General features: G+C 41.7%; 1 protein-coding gene across 3 annotated transcripts in view; it reads left to right on the top strand.

Moving 5' to 3' along the window:
• Positions 1-2,337: 2,337 nt before the first annotated feature.
• Positions 2,338-17,737, top strand: part of BTBD7 (BTB domain containing 7) — a 90,774-nt gene continuing 75,374 nt past the window's right edge. For 2 of the 3 annotated variants that reach the window (XM_061159331.1, XM_061159332.1), the window contains exon 1: positions 2,338-2,536. The gene's annotated coding sequence lies outside the window, so the exon portion shown is untranslated. The remainder of the gene's footprint in view (positions 2,537-17,737) is intronic. The other variant, XM_061159334.1, reaches the window with a different exon arrangement.

Here is a 17,737-nt window from a genome sequence, read left to right as displayed (position 1 = left end):
ACCACAGTTCAAAAGCAACACTTCTTCAGCTCTGAGCCTTCTTTATGGTCCAACTCTCACATCCATACATGACTACTGGAGAAACCATAGCTTTGACTATACAGACCTTTGTTGGCAAAGTAATATCTCTGCTATTGTTGGCATTGTTTTAATTTTGTTTGTTAAATTGTGTCTAGAAAGCACAATCTAAGTCAAGCAATGAAGGTTTGGAATAAATGAGAAACTGTAAATACTTTCATGCTAAGGTGCTTCAGTGATGTCCGACTCTGTGCAACCCTATGGACTGCAGCCTGCCAGGCTCCTCTGTTCATGGAATTCTCCAGGCAAGTATATTAGAGTGGGTCGCCATGCCCTCCTCCAGGGGCTCTTTCACGCCCAGGGATTGAACTCTGACATCTCCTGCACTGGCAGGTGGATTCTTTACCACTAATGCTACCTGGGAAGCCCGAAACTGTAATAGTGGGGACCAATCTTATGTAATGTTTTGTAAATTATCAAAACGTGGTTAGGACAATGAAATCTTTAGTTTGCATATAATAGGTCTTTCAGTTAGTGTAATATTTAGCTAATGACAAAGGCAAAATAATAGAAAATAATGGTAGGTGTCTTGAACTTAGATAAGATTCATTTATGCATTTACGGGAAGTATAACAGTACAGGGGAACAGGATGTGCGCACCCAGAGCCAAACCTTTGCTCCAACTAGATGGGTCTATTTCCCTTGTATTTTCTTACTTTTCCATGTACTTATCTCCTGTCACCACATGCACACACACCCCAAACACACACGTACACACACACACACACATACATACACGCTCAGTTGAAGAAACCCCTACCAGTTAGAAGCGATATTTTTTTCCTGAATGGAATGCTACAATCTCTAAACCTTTTGAGGACTGGGGTTGAGGAGAGATGCACGGAGAGAAAGGTTGGGGGAGGGGGAAATTAAATAATACCAATTGGAAAGAAATATCTTTGTAAGGAAGTAAGGAGGTGATGAATGAGCAGAAGAAAGATACATCTAATCTGAACAAAGTCCAGAGAAAAGCAATGACCACATTCATAAAGTCCTTCCCTTGTAAAAAAAATTTTTTTAAAAAGAAAGAAACCTAAATCTCCCAACCAAAGACGAAGAAATGGTTAAACACACACCACAAAATTTGAAAGTGTTCTTAGTCTTTTAAGCTTAGAGATGGTTTGAGAACAAGAAGACTTAGAGGCATGACTTAGAAAACTTGTTTCTCAAAGGATGGGTAGAGATTGACAAAGCAAGTACTTTCAACAGGGGTTTCAATAAATTCCCAGAGGACAAGTACACGGTGTATTGAAAAGCCTGTCGGAGAACTGTGGGGGGTAATTTGTCTGATGACAAGGGTGAGAATGTCTGGGTTCTAGTCTTGGCTTGTCCACTTACTAATGCAGCATGTACGCCCGGGGGGCAAACGACTTAGTATTTTCGAGTCTATTTCCTTAGTCGTAAAAGGATACTTGTCCTTTTTCTTGTAAAGGTAAGCTTGTAAAGGATACTTGTAATACTTGTCCCCACTACCTCAAAGGGTGGGGCTTTGGTGTTCAAAGGAAGCCAAGCATTTAACAGTGTTTTTGCAAACTGTAAGGTGTTCCATAAATATGTGCTTTTGTTAATGCACCACTGAAATCGCAAACTCCCAGAAGAGAGGCATCTGGGGAGAGCGATTTGGCTCTCCCACGTGGCGACTGTGAACTTCCCTCAGTTCTTATCCCAGGTTTATGGGACTATCTTGCTGAGGAAAACTTTTCAGTGTATGACTTAAAAAAAAAATTATCTATATAACTAGCAAGATGGTGTTTGTAAACGTATCATACAGACACGGCTTAAGATAAACTGCCAATAAGTCACTCAAACGCCAAGACTGTTTAAAAAAAAAAAAAAAGGTATTTCCGCGGACTTAGCCTTCGTTTTGAGAAAGATGCACTGTGAGTTCTAGATCAGGATGCCGGCTCCGAATGGAAACAAAAATTGGTAGAACCGGTCGTCCGGTAACGTTGTTATTATAGTTCCATTCTGACAGGTTTAAACGATTTGCCACAATTCCCCGGAATAAGCAGGACAGGAGTTGCCAACTCCGAGCACAGAGCGGGAATAATGCGCGCGCACTCGACTCCGACCGCTCCCGGATCCCGTGAGCGCGCCTCCCGGGCCAGCCCCGGCGCGCGCGCTGCCGGTGGTCCACGTGACCCCGGGCGCGGCGACGGCGGGGACGGGCGGGGGCTCGGGCCGGCTCCGCAGCGCCGCGCAGGCGCGCCAGGTCCCCGCTGAGCCGAGCCCCTCCTGCCAGCTCCAGGCGTCAAAATGGCGGCGAGGGGAACCTGGAGAAGCCCCGGAGCCTGAGCCACTGACAGGAGCGGAGAGGGGGGCGGTGGCGGCGACGGCAGGAGGAGGATGGCCCGGGGCGCTGGCGCCGGTGCGGACGGCGGTGCTGGCGGCGGCGGCGGCGGGGGTGACGGCCGCGGTCCCAGCGGCGGCAGCAGCAGCGGCGGGAGGAGCCTCCGGGGTGAGTGTCCCCCTCGATATCTCCGAGGCTCTGAGGCGAGGCTGTGCCCGGCGCGGCGCTGGGCGTCCCGGCGGGGAAGGGGCTGTGCGTGAGCGGCGGGGGCGCAGGGCTGGGGCCGGGCTGCCGCGAGAGGCGCGGGGCCGCGGAGCGGAGGGAGGCTGTGGTCCGTCTGGGGCTAAGGCGGCGGCGGTGGCGGCGGCAGACTGACCGGTCCTGGTGCGCTCCGAGGGGCGGGCTGGACTGTGCGCCGCCGTCCCGGGGGCTGGAGCTGCGAGGTGTGGCGCTCCCGAGCTGGGATAGCGGCCGGAGGTGGCCGCAGCGGCGGCCCGGCCGGTTCCCGACTCAGGGCTCCGAGGGGCGGGACCCGCCGCTCCCTGGACGCCGGGAAACCGCTCCCGAGGCTCGGGCGCGCGTTTACCCGGGCTGCCGGGCTGCGACCGCCCTGGGGTGGGCGTGAGAGCAGCCGGCCGGCTTCGGGTGTCGGGGAGAGCAGGCCTGGGGACCGCTGCTCCCGGGGAGAAGTTGGATTGTCCGCGTAAGTTACTGTTTCGGGGTCGAACTGGAATCAGCCCTTTGGTAGGTTGGGAGAGAGACGAGACAATACAGAGTGTTTGATAAAGAAGTCTGTGCTTGGAGTACTTGAAAGGCTAAAAGCGTGCATTTTTCAGCATCTCGTCATTTGCACAGATATTTCCTAGCCTTGCCCCGAAGATGAGAACTTTCTCACCGTTTGCTGGGGGGAAGCTCTGAGCAGTGTTTGCTCCTCTTTTGAAATACAATAGCACCTCTTCATATACCAGCACAGATAATAAGTAATCTGGATTAGGCCTAATTTGCAGAAGCAGTCTTGGTTTTTACCAGAAACCTGTTCCCTCTGCTAAAATATCTTGGCGTGATAAAGAAATAGACATTTTTACAGAATTCCTTCTTTTTTTCCCCAACTAACAGAACCTTTTGTCTCTCAATGGCATCCATTTCTTCTGGATTGCTGAAATCCATTACTTTCTTCCTAGAGATGTGGAAGAAAGATTTGAAATTGCAAGAATCATACGCGTTAATGGCAGCTGTGACGAAACTTGTCCTAGAATTTTGAAGTCAGAAAAACCTTGAGCGATCTGGTGTGACTTGTTTTAGTCGCTCAGGGAGATGAGCGACTCACTGTGGGTCCTGCAGCTGCCCAGGGATTGGACCAAAACGGGGATCTAGGCCTCTCTCCGCCCCATTTAGAGAGCACTTTTCGCTCACTGCTGAAGCCCCTGTTCTTCATTGATTGCATTCTTCACCACCATCCTCGCTGGGTCTTTGTGCAATAGACTTGAAAGGAGAAGTCAGAGAGTGCGCCTCACGCTGATTCTTGACAGTTGCTGTCAGTTACCACAAGTAACTGAGGAAGATTTTTTCCTGACCTGAATTTAATAAAAACCAACTGACATTTCATTTAGAGTTTTCATAGGCCTGTGACTGTATTTCTGTCCAATTATAGCATTGCTCGTGTTTGCATGCATTCAGTAAAACCATAGGTTCATATTCTGTCCCGCAAAACCTAACTACTATGTTGTTTGGTTCAGCAATACCAGGTTTTAAAAAGGTTCTTTGTATCAGACTCTCATTTTAGGCTTTAAAATACCTATGTTATACCACCTGGTTTCCACGTAGTCGCAGAAATTTCTGTGTTGTGTGTCACAGACTCACCTTCAGAGATAGTCATGCCACATGATTCTGATTTCATATTCTAGTCATTGAAACTCACACCAAAGTTGTGCCTTGTGTTCAGTTACACAGGTGATTATTGAAGATCTGTTTTGTATTTTGCAGTATTAGGTGCTGCAGAAGAAACAAGTGTAATATATAGACTTTGCCCTCAGAAAAGATAGATGTACCCCTCTGATCCTAGAAAGCAGTCTAGTTAAAAGTTCTGTTAGTACAAAGAATGCTGTACGTTTTCTGGTTAGAGGGAGATGAGTGAGGCCTCAGGAGTCTAAATAACTTCCTGGAACACTTGAGCTAGCTTCTGTGAGGGTTTAGATTTACAGAGAGATTGGAGCAGTTACTTTGTGAGGGAAAAACAAGAGTATAGGTGGAGATTAGTTTTAAGGGCGGGGAAAAGAGGAAAACTTGAATGAGCTGACCACTGAAGTTCCTTGGGAAGACATTAGACTATTGAAAGGGTATCTGTTTGTAGAAGGGTTTGAGTGCTAGATAGAGGAGATTTGGATTTTTATCCTCTTGTGCAAGATATGGGGAGTCTTTGAAACTTTGGAGGCCAGACATTAATTTGATGAAACTGCCAAGATGCACCTGTCAGTGATCCGTTGATTGAGTTAGAATAAGGTTGAGTGGAATGAACCAGAGAAAATAGTAGCTGTTGCAGTACTTGGGTAGGAAGAGATGAGATCCTAACACTAAGATAGAGTCCCTAGAAAAGATGCAGGGCAGGTATAATTTTGTTGTTGTTTTTATCATGATAGAATATACATAACATAAAATTCGCCATTTTTACCAGTTTTAATTGTACAGTTCTGTGGCATTAAGTGCATCCGCTTTGTATTGCAACCACTACCACCACCCGTTTCCAGAACTCTATTCATCTTTCCCAACTGAAACTCTGTACCCAGTAAACACTGACTCCCCACTTCCTTTTACACCCAGCCCATGACAACCACTTTTCTGCTTTCCGTCTCTATGAATTTGATTACTGTATGTATTTCCTATAAGTAGACTCATAGAATATTTGTCCTGGCTTATTTCACTTGGCATAATGTTCATCCAAGTTGTAGCATTTGTCAGAGTTTCCTTCATATTTAAGGCTGAATAATATTCCATTGTATGTAATCTGTTAGTTGATACTTTGTATGCTTCCACTTTTTGGCTCTTGGAATAATATTGTACGTAGATGTGCAGGTATCTGAGTCCCTGCTTTCATTTCATTTGGGTATATATCCAGAAAATTTTACATTCCCACCAGCATGTGTCAGAGTTCAATTTCTTCACATCCTCACCAATACTTGTTAATTTCATTATTTTGATAACGTCCATCCTAATAGGTATGAAGTGATATCTCGTTGTGGTTTTCACTTGCATTTCTCTATGATATTAGCATCTCTTGTGCTTATCAGCCTTTTGAATTGGAGAAATCTATTTAAGTTCTTTGCCTATTTTTTTAATTAAGTTGTTTTTCTGTTGAGTTGTAGGAGCTCTTTGTATATTCTGGATACCAATCCCTTATCAGATACATGATTTTCAAATATTTTTGCCAGTCCATGCATTACTTTTTCACTCTGTGGAGTGTATTTTGATGCACAGAAGGTTTTAATTTTAACGAAGTCCAACTGATCTAGTTTTTTCTTTTGTTTTGTTTATACTTTTGGTGTTACATCTGAGAAATTACTGCCAAATCCAGTGACATGAAGCTTTCCCCTTTTAAAACGCTTCTAAGAGTATTCCCCTCAAAAACTCTTATAGTTAGGTCTTTACATGTGAATATCCAGTTTTTCCAATACCATTTCCTGAAAAGACTATCTTTTTTCCATTGAATGGTCTTGGCATCTTTGTCAAAAATCACTTGATCATACATTCAGGGATTTATTTTTGAAATCTTCTATTCCATTTGTCTGTAAGTCTGTCTTTATGCTGGTACCACACTTTTGATTACTCTAGCTTTATAGTAAGTTTTGAAATCAGAAGTATGAGGCCACCAACATTATTCTTTTTTTGAAATTGTTTTGGCTATTTAGGGTCCCTTGAGATTGTTCCATGTAAATTTTAGAATAGATTTAGATATAGATTTTCTATATCTGCAAAAAAATGTCATTGGGATTTTTTTTATAGGGATTGGATTGAATCTACAGATTCTTTGGAATAGTGATGACATCTTTTCCAGTCTTCCAATCTGTAAACAACAGATGTCTTTCATTTATTTGTGTTTAGTTTCTTCCCACAACGTTTCGTAGTTTTCAGTGTAAAAGTCTTTCATCTCTTTGGTTAGGTTTACTCCTAAATACTCTTTTTGGTGATTGTCAATGTGGTTTCTTGTTTGGATTGCTCATTGTCACAGAACACAACTCATTTTTACGTATTGATTTTGTATCCTGTAACCTTTCTGAATTCATTTATCCTAACAGGTTGTGTGTGTGTGTGATCTTAGAGTTTTTTATACATACGATAATGTTATCTCCAAACTGATAATTTTTTCTTTCCAATTTGAATACCTTTTCTTTCTTTTTCTTGCCTAATTGCTCTGGCTAGGAGTTCCAGTATTATATTGAATAGAAATGATGAAAATGAATATCCTTGTCTTGTTCCTCATCTTAGAGAGAAAGCTTTCAGTCTTTGACCATTAAGTATGATGTTAGCTGTGGATTTTTCATGTATAACCTTTATTATGTTGAGCTAGTTTCCTTATATTCCTGTTCTGTTGAGTGTCTTCACAGGTATGTTTTAAGAAAAGAAAATTCATTTTCGGGTCTGAGTTTCTGCCTGGTGAAAGATTTGCAGTCATAAGCAATCCATTTTACCTGTCTGAGGCCTAATTTCTTCATCTGTAAGAAGAAAGAAGTACAGGCACACAGAGTTTTACATAGCAACTGTGCCACCTTGTATTTTTTATTCCATTCTTTCCCTACCTATTACCACTTCCTTACTAGTCTGGACTGTTTATCGAATGGCCTACCGGCTGAATCACTGCTGTTTGTTCTCCCACTTTCCCTCTCCTTCTCTGCAGTTCTCTATATTGCTACCACACTTTAAAAAAAAAACAACCCAATTGAAGGATGTTACTTTTCTACCTAAAAAACTTGCATTGTGTTCCCATTGTCTACTGGATAAAGTCCAAACTCACAGAAGTTTCGTAAACTTTGTCCAACCTTAGATTTCCCGTCACTCCAGCCATGCTAAACTGTTTCTCTTGTTCCCTGTACTGTTTTCAGTGTGTTTATCCCAGTGTTTGGAGTTCTCTTTCATTGCCATCCAGGAGACTATGAGAAGATGACTCATCACCCATTTCAGTGGTAGATCTTGATTACACCAAGCCAATCAGCTCAAGGCATTCCCCTGTAAATTATTATTTGTCCAAGTTAAACTGGACAAGGAAAGAGAGATTCTATTTTGGGGGAAGAAGATTTTTTTTTCCCCTGTTGTATGTGAACAAGGGAGCAGTGCTAATAGCAACTGGCAGCTGTTTTGTGACCACAGGGAATGATGAGTCACGCCCTGAAGACAGCAGAACAGAGAGGTAGAATGAATGTAGGTCCATGATAATATCATTTTAGACTCCTACTGTGCTGGGCCTGGGGCTTTCTCTATGGTGGGATTTCTGTTCGTGAATAAATCCCTATTGTGTAAGCCAGTTTGGGGTTATTTGCAATAAAAAGTCTCCTGATTCTTAAGGCCATCTTTATTCTTCAAGACCCAGTTCAAAAGTTACTTTTACCAGTAATCATATACTCACTCCCTTAGTACTTTGGACCTTTCTTCCAGTTCTTATTGTACTGTATTATCACCAGTTGCTTGTACGTTTTGACTCCTCCACATAACTCTTCTGTACTTGGAGCAAAAGCCTACAGGATGTGGCATAGTGTCTGGTAAATTGTAGAGAGTGAGTTGTTGGGATGAAATAGTAGCATGAGAAAATGCTTTGTAAACAATCTTTTCGTAAATTTGAGGTGTATTATTGTATTTAAAACTAAAATGAGATGGAAAAATCAATTAGGCCAGGCATGCAAAGTGTTCTTTGCTTGCTCTTGTTTTCTAAAAATATTGATGAAGATTAAAAGTTTGACAATCTCCTCTGGCTACAATTCCTTAAATTTTATGAAAATCTTACCTACTAAAGCAGAAATCATGGAATGAGCAATAATGAATTGTGTTGTTAGTGTGTAATTTCCTTTCTTCTTTAGGGGGAGACTGAATGTCAAAACAACTTCAAGTATAGTGTATTCTTTTCCCCTGTATTCTGAAATTGTGCTGTGTGCTAAGTCTCTCCAGTCATGTCCAACTCTTTGCGATCCCATGGATTGTAGCCTGCCAGCCTCCTCTGTCCATGGGATTCTTCAGGCAAGAATACTAGAGTGGGTTGCCATGCCCTTTTCCAGGGGATCTTCCCAATCCAGGGATCAAACCCAAGTCTCCTGCATTGCAAGCGGATTCTTTACCTCTGAGCCACCAGGGAAGCCCATTCTGAAATTATATTTACTTAATTTCTGTTTTATCTGGAGTTTGCTTTAGAGAAAAATTCTATAATATTCTTCTTAAGTCTTAATTATTCTTGTCATCAGACTTTTCCCAAAGTATTTCTTGCGTGCTTGAGATGAGACATGAGAATTTTCTGGTTAGCAAAAAAGCTTTATGGCAGAAACCTTAGGTGAGTTTGTAGTGATTGTTAGTAATAGCTTATGACAGAGAAATCTCATTTTATCCTCAATTACAGAGTCATAGTTCTGTCACATGCTTCAACAGTAAAGTCTGAGAAAGGAGGAAGGATGGGGAAGTAGAGTTAAAATTCCCAACTTGGTATACTTCTCCATCTGTTGGCTTCAGGCAAATAAAACTTTGACATGGTGATTTGTAGTTGTTTTAAAACAAGGTAAAGAAGAATATAGTACACATGAGAAATTGTAGTATCATGTGTTGGGATGAGCGTGCAAAGACAGATTTGTGAACAGCTTTCATGTTTTGATGTCTAGTTGTTTGTTGCTTCTGTACCTTAGTTTCTGCATCTGTAAAATGAATAGTATCACCTTCCTTAGAGTTCTTCTTTGATTAATTTAAATAGTCTATGTGAAAACACAGTATAGTGTTCTAAACAGAGATGCTCAGGCATCTCTTTTTTTCTCTATCAACTTTTCCACATTAAGTGAATATATTTAATGCTGTTTGGATTTCAACTTTAGAGAATTGAAGCCAAGAATTCTCTTCTTTATGTGTGCATTCTTTCTGTCGTGTGGGCTTATTAACTCTTGAGTGAGAGCAAGTTTAAGCAAAAGTGTGTATGTATGTTTAACAAAATTCTAAAATAAAGTTCAAACTCCTTTTCATGGATCAAATGGCTTTTTGTTATCCAGCCTCTGCTGCTTCTCTGGGCTCATATCTTTACTACTGCCAAACCCCTTCCCATTCACACTCTGCATATAGAATGGCTTTAAGTTCCTTAGTGAACCAAGTTTTGTTCTTTTCTTGGGCCTTCACATAGTCAGTTTCCTTTGCTGTTTAGAGCTTTATTTTTGTATCCCATTCCGCCCCCCCCCCCCCCTTACCTTCACCAAGAAAAAGGTTCACACTTGTAGTCTTAGATCTTATCTCAGATGTTACTTTCTCAACAACCCCATAATGTGAATGCTTCATCATTGGACACAGAGAAGGTAAACAGTTTGCCCAAGATCACAAGCCTTATAAATGGATCTGGATCCAAACCTAGATAGTTCAGCTCTAGAGTTCATCTTCATTAATTTGTGCTTCCTCTACATTGTAATTGCCTATTTACCTGCTTGTGTGTGTGTGTGCTAAGTCACTTCAGTCATGTCTGACTGTGTGTGACCCCAGGGACTGTAGCCTGCCAGGCTCCTCTTGTACATGGGTTTCTCCAGGCAAGAAGACTGGAGTGGGTGGCCATTTCCTTCTCCAGAGGATCTTCCCGACCCAGGGATCAAACCAGCATCTGTTACATCATCTCCTGCTTTGGCAGGCAGGTTCTTTACCACTAGTGCCACCTGGGGTCATTTACCAGCTTGTCCTTGTATAATTTAAAAAAATATTTGACTGCACCCAGTCTTAGTTGCAGCATGTGGGATCTAGTTCCCTGACCAGCAATCAAACTGGGCCCCCCTGTATTGGGAGCATGGTGTCTTCACCACTGGGCCACCAGGGAAGTCCTATCCCTAATTAATTTTGAAGCAGAAATTACGTCTGTCTTTTTCATTGTTATATCCTCATAAGCCTGTTATTAGCATATAGTTCATGCTTGGAAAACATATAAATGAATGAAAATTCTCTTGAGAGCAGAATTTTTTATTAAATTTCTCTTAGTACTTTTCACATAATGCATGTCAGTAAATAGTCTTTTCATGTTTATGATACAAAGTGAAAAGTATATGATCAAGTTCATTGTGTCTGAAATATTTTGCACTTTGTTCCAAAGGTAGTTCAAGCTCCATTTTTATAGTCACTGTTAACTCCTCCTGTCCTTTTATAGCAGTGTTACTTGGCATCTTAAACTGGTGCTTTCTTTTGTAGGCCTCCATTTCACATGGTATTCCAGTGAACTATTAAAATATAGATTATTTGTAACTTCTTTCTAAATAGTACATAGGAGATTTTATAAATTATAAATTTTTAACTAGTATATGGACTCTAATCAATATCTATTAACCTTTTAATGGGTGTGACTGCTGTACATATTTGGAACTTAGAAAAAAATAGAAGTACCCACATTTTAAACCTTGATGTATCCCAGAAGATAAGTGGTTTATCTGTTCACAGGGTAAGTAATGATTTAAGGCATGCACATTGTCATTCATGTATATGGGGAAAATTGGGGTGTTGTATTTCAATGTACTTTTTCAAATAAGTAATGTCTTGAAGCTATCCAGCCTGAAGCTGTCTCTGTCCTAGAGATAGAGAACCAGAAAAGTTTTCTTTCTCCCTGAATATTCTCACTTTACCAAAGACTTTGCTTCTTTGGTTAATCATTTTCTCTTTTGTGTCCGCTATGCTTTAGTACAGGGTTTCTCAGCCTTGGCCCTGCTGACATGTTGGACCAGATAATTCCTTGTCGTGGGGCACGGTCGTGTGCGTTGCGGAATGTTTAGCGGCATCCTCGGCCTCTACCCACTAGGTTGCAGTAGTGACCTTTCTCATCCCTAGCTAGTGACAACCAAAAATGTCTCCAGGCATGCCAGATGTCTCTGGGGGAGCAAAGTCACCCAGCTGAAAACTGATGCTTTACTGCATCTTCCCTCCTCATTTGTTATGATATCTCCCTCTTTTTCATAAACACACCTTTCCAGACTTTCACATCCTCTCTCCCACTACCTCACTTCTTGGCACCTTTTTACAGTCTTTCTTTGAAAAGAGTTATAAAACATCTGCTCACTCCAAGCTTTTTTCTTCCGCTTCAGTTTCTTCTCTTCAGTTGTATGAAACCACATTTCCCTGGTTTTCCTTTACATCTCTGGCAGCTCCGTTTTGGTCTCCTTTATCAGCTCTACTCACTCGGACAATGACATAATTTTTGCTTCTTTCTTTTTCTTATCTAGTCGACTCCTGCCTTTCTCGCTTCATTTCTTTGTACGTTGTCGTTCATATACCTATTAATTCTTAAGCTGTTCTCTCTATTGAAACACCCTTACCTGTTCTTCTTTCTGTTTAAATTCTAACATTCTTCAAGAACAAAAGCAGATGTCATCTTCCCATGAAAGCTGTTTCTAATCACTCTCCTCTAACTTCCATGCCATTGTCCTATTCTTTCTCTCTGTATTCCACTTACAGTTTTGTGTTACTCATGTGCTGGAATATGTCCTGCCCCGACAGTAAGCTCATCTCTGTATCTCTGACAGGACCTGGCTGAGTGCCCTGCACATAGTCGGTGCTCAGGTCGTTCTTAAAGCAATGCTGAGGAGGTAGCAGTAGAGTGGAAAGGATTTAGTGAAAAAACGGTAATGACCTGAAAGGTTGCCAAAAGTAGGAGAAAAAGAAGAAAAATGAAGAAAATTTAAAACTGATCATAGAATATATTCTCTCCTTTCATGGTTTCTGTGATATGGGCCTGATTGCATTCTCCATTCTAAGCACCTGATTTATTAAGGACCCGTTACGAGTCAGGCTGTCTTCAAGGTAATTGGAATACAAAGTTAATTGAAAAGGACACAGTGCCAGTACTGTAGGAACTTAAACTCTTTGCGGATATAGAACCCTTAGCAATTATTTGCCCGTACAGAGTGGTAAGTACTGAAACTGAAGTGTAACCAAAACTTTCTGGTCACACAGAGGAAAGGGGCAACTTCTCATTTCAAAGTAAACCTCATTCATAGACCACTTCTTAACACGCAGCCCATTCTGGTCACTGCCCAGCTGATGAGTGTTTTCCATGGTTTCCTTAACTGTGTTCTTCCCAGCTACCCAAACCTACGCATTTCCTGAGCCTCAGCACTTAGCCTTCCGTTCATTCTTTTATATCCTTTTCTTCAGGAAATGGATATATTGATGGTTTTAAGACTTCAGCTGACAACTTCCAAATCCATACCAGCTATAACAGAACATTTTCTGTTGTGAAATAATAGACAAGCACATAAACAATTTTAACTTACCTTTTTATTAAGTTATTTTAAATCTAACACCACCATAGTCATGAAATAGAACAGTGTAAGCATGAGCAAGCTTCCCTGGTGGCACATCTGGTAAAGAATCCGACTGCAGTGGGGGAGACCTGGGTTCTATCCCTGGGTTGGGAAGATCCCCTGGAAAAGGGAATGGCTACCCACTCCAAGTATTCTTGGGCTTCCCCTGTGGCCCAGCTGGTAAAGAATCCGTCTGCAATGCAGGAGACCTGGGTTCAATCCCTGGGTTGGGAAGATCCCCTGGAGGAGTGCATGGCAACCCATTCCAGTTTTCTTGCCTGGAGAATCCTCATGGACAGAGGAGCCTGGCGGGCTACAGTCCACATGTTCGCAAAGAGTTAGACACGACTGAGCACCTAAGCACAGCACAGACATGAGCAAAACCTCACTCAATGCCTCGTCTCAATCACAGTCACTTTAAAGTTAGCTGCTATTCTGTTTTTTATAGTAATTGCTTCTATAAAAAAAAAAAAAAAAAAAAAAGGAGAGATGCTCTATACCTGAATACCAACTATATATTTTTTCCAAAACAGTTAAGTTTCATTTTGAGAGACTGGAAGACAGCAGTGGAGGAAGGCATCTTGCTGTATTCCATTTTGTTCTTGCATTGAAATCCCCAAGAACATCGCTGGGTTCACTAGGAGGGCTGCTGCTGCTGCTGCTGCTAAGTCGCTTCAGTCGTATCTGATTCTGTGCGACCCCATAGATGGCAGCCCACCGGGCTCCCCCATCCCTGGCAAGAATACTAGAGTGGATTGTCAGTTCCTACTACAATGCATGAAAGTGAAGTCGCTCAGTTGTGTTCGACTCCTAGCGACCCCATGGACTGCATGCAGCCTACCAGGCTCCTCCGTCCGTGGGATTTTCCAGGCAAGAGTACTGGAGTGGGGTGCCACTGCCCTCTCCGAGGAGGACTGAGTGTATAGTGATACTCATGGATATCATTTATTGCAGCACAGGATACAAAACAAAATCAGCAAAGAAAAAATGACCATGAGGCAAAGTCCAAAGGGAAGCATGCACAAGTTTCCAGGAGCTCTGTTGCTGGAGTCACAGAGGTCACACTTAGTTCCTCCAGGAGGGGCTTGTGACAGCACGAGTGAAAGATGGTCTACTAGGGAAGCTCGTTAGAGTCTCAGTGGAGCGCCTAGGGTTTTTATGACGGCTGGTCACGTAGGCATCCAGTCTCTAACATGTATGAAAATTCCAGGCTCCCGGAAGAAAAGCAGATATTGAGCATAAACCATACTGTTTGTGCAAACGGTTTAAGTATACAGAGCTGTCCTTATCTGTTAAGGAGTGGTAGAAACAGGAAGTCCAAGGCCTTGAAGACCAGCCAGGGCCAGCCTTTCCAGCAGTTTCTAGGCCTGTTGTGCTTTTTTCTGCCTGACACTTCTTAATTCAAAATATAAGTAAATGAAAACTCAGTTTTTGTATTGTATCATTTTCTCTTAAAATGTATCAGCACTAGCAGAGTGCAGACCTTTACTTTGCACTCCCTTGCTGTCATATGACTGAAAGTATGTTCTATGGAACACTGTCCATGACCTGTTACTGGTTTTTCTTAGAAAGATTTTCATGATTAATTAAGGTTTAGGAAGATTGAATTAAGCATTAACCAGATAACTTTCACAGGGCTCTCAGCCTTTTGGAGTGATATGTGTGGCCTGGCCGCCTCCTACCTGTCTTCCCTCTCTTACAGTATCGTGCTTCCCCACTTCCCCTGCATCAGCTACTTTGGCCTTCTTGCTCTTCCTGGAATTTGCTAAACTGTTGACTTTGCCTTAACTATCCAGCATCACATCACTACTACCTCTGCCAATAAATAATGTCAAGTGTTATTTGTGTTTCTATATTATTTATATTTCTGTGTTTAAGATCTCTCTTCTGTATGCTGTATGTGTTCTTTTTATGTCTAATGGGCTTATTCATGTCAATAAATCAACTTATTCTTTCTCATAGCAGCCATGCCTTTCATGGCATTTATCCCAGGGTATAATTTTATTTTTGTAATTTTTTTTCCAAACTTGGAAAAATCAGCAGTGGCCACAGCACTGGAAAAGGTCAGTTTTCTTTCCAACCCCAAAGAAGGGCAATGCCAAAGAATGTTCAAACTACCACACAGTTGCACTCATTTCACATGCTAGCAGGGCTTCCCTCGTGGCTAGGCTGGTAAACAATCTGCCTGCAATGCAGGAGACCTGGTTTCCTGGGTTGGGAAGATCCCCTGGAGAAGGGAAAGGCTACCCACTGCAGTACTCTGGCCTGTAGAATTCCATGGACTACAGTGCATGGGGTTGCAAAGAGTCTGACACAACTAAGCGACTTTGACTCACATGCTAGCAAGGTAATCCTCAAAATTCTTCAAGCTGGGCTTCGGCAGTATGTGAACCAAGAACATCCAGATGTACAGACTGGATTTAGAAAAGGCAGAGGAACCAGAGATCAAATTGCCAACATTTGTTGGATGATAGGGAAAGCAAGGGAGTTCCAGAAGAACATCTACTTCTGTTTCATTGACTTTGCTAAAGCCTTTGACTATGTAGAACACAACAAACTGGAAAATTCTTAAACAAGGTCATCCGGTATTCCCGCCTCTTTATCTCCTGAGAAACTGTATGCAGGTCAAAAAGCAACAGTTAGAACCTTGCATGAAACAGACTAGTTCAAAATTGGGAAAGGAGTATGACAAGGCTGTATATTGTCACTCTGCTTATTTCACTTATATCCAGAGTACATTATGCAAGGTGCCCGGCTGGATGAAGCACAGGCTGGAATCAGGATTGCTGGGAGAAATATCAACAACCATTTAGAGAGATGGTAACGATGACCCTATATGTGAGACAGCAAAAGAGACACAATGTAAAAGACAGTCTTTTGGGCTCTGTGGGAGAAGGTGAGGGTGGGATGATTTGAGAGGGTAGCATTGAAACGTGTATATTATCATACGTGAAGCGAATCGCAGGTCCAGGTTGGATGCATGAGACAGGGTGCTCAGGGCTGGTGCACTGGGATGACCCTGTGGGATGGGATGGGGAGGGAGGTGGGAGGGGGGTTCAGGATGGGGAACACATGTGCACCCGTGGCTGATTCATGTCAATGTTTGGCAAAAACCACTACAATATTGTAATTAGCCTCCAGTTAAAATAAATTAATTTTTAAAAAAGTAAAAAAAGAAATATCAACAACCTCAGATATACAGATGATATCACCCTAATGGCAGAAAGTGAAGAGGAACTAAAGAGTCTCTTGATGACCCTGAAAGAGGAAAGTGAAGGAAATGGCTTAAAACTCGGCATTCAAAAATCTAAGATCGTGTCATCCAGTCCCATCACTTCATGGCAAATAGAAGGGGAAAAAGTGGAAATAGTGACAGATTTTATTTTCTTGGGCTCAAAAATCACTGCCGATAGTGACTACAGCCATGAAATTAAAAGACTTTACTTCCTTGGAAGGAAAGTTATGACCAACCTAGACAGCATATTAAAAAGCAGAGACATCATTTTGCCAAAAAAGGTCTGTATAGCCAAAGGTACGGTTTTTCCAGTAGTCATGTACGGATGTGAGAGTTGGACCATAAAGAAGGCTGAGTGCTAAAGAATAGATGCTTTCAGATTGCACTGGAGAAGACTCTTGAGAGTCCCTTGGACTGCAAGGAGATCAAACCAGTCAATCCTAAAGGAAATCAGCCCTGAATGTTCATTGGAAGGACTGATGCTGAAGCTCTAAGACTTTGGCCGCAGAGTCTACTCATTGGAAAAAACCCTGATGCTGGGAAAGATTGAGGGTATAAGAAGGGGATAACAGAGAATGAGAGGGGTAGATGGCATCACCAACTTAGTGAACATGAGTTTGAGCAAACTCTGGGAGATAGTGAAGGAACAGGGAAGCCTAGCAAGCTACAGTCCATGGGGTGGCAAAGAGTTGGACACTGTTTATTGACTAAACAAAAACAACAGATTGTTTAAATGTCCATTTTTCTCACTTGATTGTAAGCAACATGAGTACCAAGATATTTTGCTCATGACTATAACCATCAACACTTAGCATAGGGCACATAGTTGGCACTTTTAAGTGTAAAATACTTCACGTAGTCAGGATTTGTGGCCAGGAGTTTGTACTTATTGTATATGTTTGATTGAACCTCTGTTAGATTAATTCAGTGTTGGTGTGCTGTATTAATTAGCCTAGAAGGAGAGACCAAGATTGATTTGTGACAATTCAAGGAAGATAATAAATTGTGACTTAGTCTAAGTGGTTTGCAGTGGGATTGGTAAACCACTTTGTTATAGAGGAGAAAGATGAGGGAAAGATGCCTGCAGTTTTGACACTGGATGTCCAGATGTCTTCAACAAAGAACATATGAATAGATAAGGCTAATTAAGTTTCTTCTCCCCAAAAGCATCCTCCTGTTAATCAGAAAAAATATCCGTTTTGTTTCCAGGCAACACCAGTTAATTTAATTATCTTCATATTAGGAATTAATAAATTTCTTAAAATTAGCACACTGAATTACTTAATAATAGCTGTGCTGTAAAACTCTTTATCTAATGTCAGCTTTCTGCTGTGGTTGAGGAGTGTGTTTACCTACATAATCTAATTTGGAGAAGACAACAAAAATTAAGAGAACTTTTTTGTATCTGATGTAAAAACGTTTACAGCAGGGAATGTGAAACGCAGATGTTACAAAAAGAAAAGTGAAAAAAGTGACTATATAAAAAATTTAAACACTTAGGACAAAAGCCATCATAGTTTTAGAAGGCTAATATAAATATTCTGCCTTGATATTTTAACATTAAAAAGTATCACAAATTAATTAAAGGAACAGCTACATAGAAAAATAGCCAAAGAGTATAAAGAAGAGAGGCTAATA

The sequence above is a fragment of the Dama dama genome, chromosome 13 (genome assembly GCF_033118175.1).
Source record: "Dama dama isolate Ldn47 chromosome 13, ASM3311817v1, whole genome shotgun sequence".
NCBI classification, from domain to species: Eukaryota; Metazoa; Chordata; class Mammalia; order Artiodactyla; family Cervidae; genus Dama; species Dama dama.
The sequence above is the reverse complement of the archived record's forward strand: the minus strand, read 5'-3'. Positions and strand labels throughout refer to the sequence as shown.